We start from the raw sequence: 2116 nt of genomic DNA, 5'->3' as shown, positions 1-2116 counted from the left end.
GCCCACACAGGGACTTCCAAAAGCTGACCGACCGTTTACTCAGTTTGTTGATGAGAAAAATGGGTACATGACTTCTGTTCTGACTCAAGAACACGGGGAAAACAACAACCTATTTTTCCTCCAGACTTGACCCTGTTGCTGCTGGACTGCCACTGTGCCTCCGAGTGTAGCAACAGTGGTTGCATCACGAGACATTGTAGGATATGGTGATCTCACACTCATGGAGACATGAGTGCATGCAGTTTCACACATACTACACACAAAAGACATTACATTTGTCTGCGCAGCATTGGTTAAGATATTATACTACTCTTGGACATGCCTAACATCACGGTTAAAAGATGTACTGTTCTTAACCCTTCTACTCTCCTCCCTACCCCAGCAGATGGGGATCCACATGACTGTGTAGTTTCCATAAACCAGGTCTGCACTCCCAGACCAGATCTAATGGATATCCCGCTGGCAAATGCAGATCTTGAGTTGTTCGTGGACGGATCGGCGAACTTGTGTCTGGCCTGGTGGACGCTGTTCTGCTCCCTACTGCAATTGCGGTAATAAAATGTGGCGCACACTAACAAAACAGATCCCGTTTCCAAAGGAAATGCTGCAGCAGATGCGGCTGCTAAGACAGCAGCAGTATCAGGCTCCAGGTTTGTTCCATGTTGTTTAATGTTGGATACACCTGATGAGGTGTCTCCATATGATGATGTTCAAACCATGCAGTCTGTTTCTACTCCACAGGAGTGTGCCCAGTGGGCTAAGTCAGGGGCTTTGTTCCAAAACTCTGTGTGGATGGGGCCTGATGACAAGCCATGTTTGCCACGTGCTCTCTACCATTATTATGCTAAAATGGCTCATGGGAGAGATCACGTGGGCAAGGGGGGGGGGGGATGTGCTCAGCAAATTAACTCTGCGTGGTACACACAGGGGTGTTCTGTTTTTGCCCAGGACTTTTGCAAGAAATGTATGGTTTGTGCAGGGGCTATTCAATTGCCGCCAGCTGGTCATCCAGGTAAGCCTTTTAAGGTGATCACCTTATGATGGACTTCATTCAACTTTCAGCATGTCAGGGAAAGACATACTGCCTGGTTGTTGTTGATATGTTCAGTAAATGGGTTGAGGTGTTTCCACTACCAGTGCAGTGGCAAAAGCCTTACTGACCGAGTTGATTCCCAGGTGGGGAATCCCAGCGGTCATCAGCAGTGACAATGGACCAGGGTGAAAAGTGAATTGCCCTCGGTGGCCACGGCTACTCTCCACAACCTGAAACCTGGAGACATCCAGGACCACAGGAGAAATCCTGTGGTCCTGGATGTCTCCAGTGGCACTGGAAGCAACGGCATTTCTGGGGTCCTTTCCAAATTTAAACCTTTTCCGCTCTCTGACGTTCACCAGACTCTGGCCGGAGCCTGGGACTGCATGCTCACATGCGGCTACAAAATTGACACGGCCCTGTTAGACACTTATGCTAAATGTCCACTCCTTGACACCGTAAACACTGTCACACCTACTCCTCAGAACACTCACAGTAGCGACAGATGTCAAATTTGAATGTTTTCACCGAGGTGAGACTCATTCCCGCCAACTGATCAGTCGTGTGACATGACTGATCAGTTGGCGGGGCATTTTCCTGGTGTGTGCTCACACACCTGGGACTGTACCACTGAATGCACCGTAGACGACCTCACAGACTGCCACACTGCATACAAGCCTAATGCTGACATGCTGTCACACCAACTCCGTGCCATCCCTGACCTGTACTGGTCATGTGGGAGTGGCCGGCTGTACCAACTCTGCCTGAAGGATGGAGAGGTACATGCGTCTTGGCATTGGATGTCCTTATCATGCCATACAATGCCCCACGGCCTTATAAGCAGAAACGCTCCATCCCAGATTTCTCCTCTACTCACCCTAATGTGTACATAGATGCCATCGGGGTGCCCCGAGGAGTTCCAAATGAGTTCAAAGCAAGAAATCAAATCACAGCCGGATTTGAATCAAGTCTGTGTTGGTGGTGCACAATTAACAAGAATGTAGATTAGATCAATTACGTTTACTTTACGTAGCAACTTTACTCTAACCTTGGGCATTGGACATGTTACTGGCGGAGAAAGGA

Source organism: Micropterus salmoides, unplaced genomic scaffold (assembly GCF_014851395.1).
Source record: "Micropterus salmoides isolate LMB-PRFRI ecotype aquatic unplaced genomic scaffold, ASM1485139v1 Ms_hic_scaffold_7, whole genome shotgun sequence".
Lineage (NCBI taxonomy): Eukaryota > Metazoa > Chordata > Actinopteri > Centrarchiformes > Centrarchidae > Micropterus > Micropterus salmoides.
The sequence above is the reverse complement of the archived record's forward strand: the minus strand, read 5'-3'. Positions refer to the sequence as shown.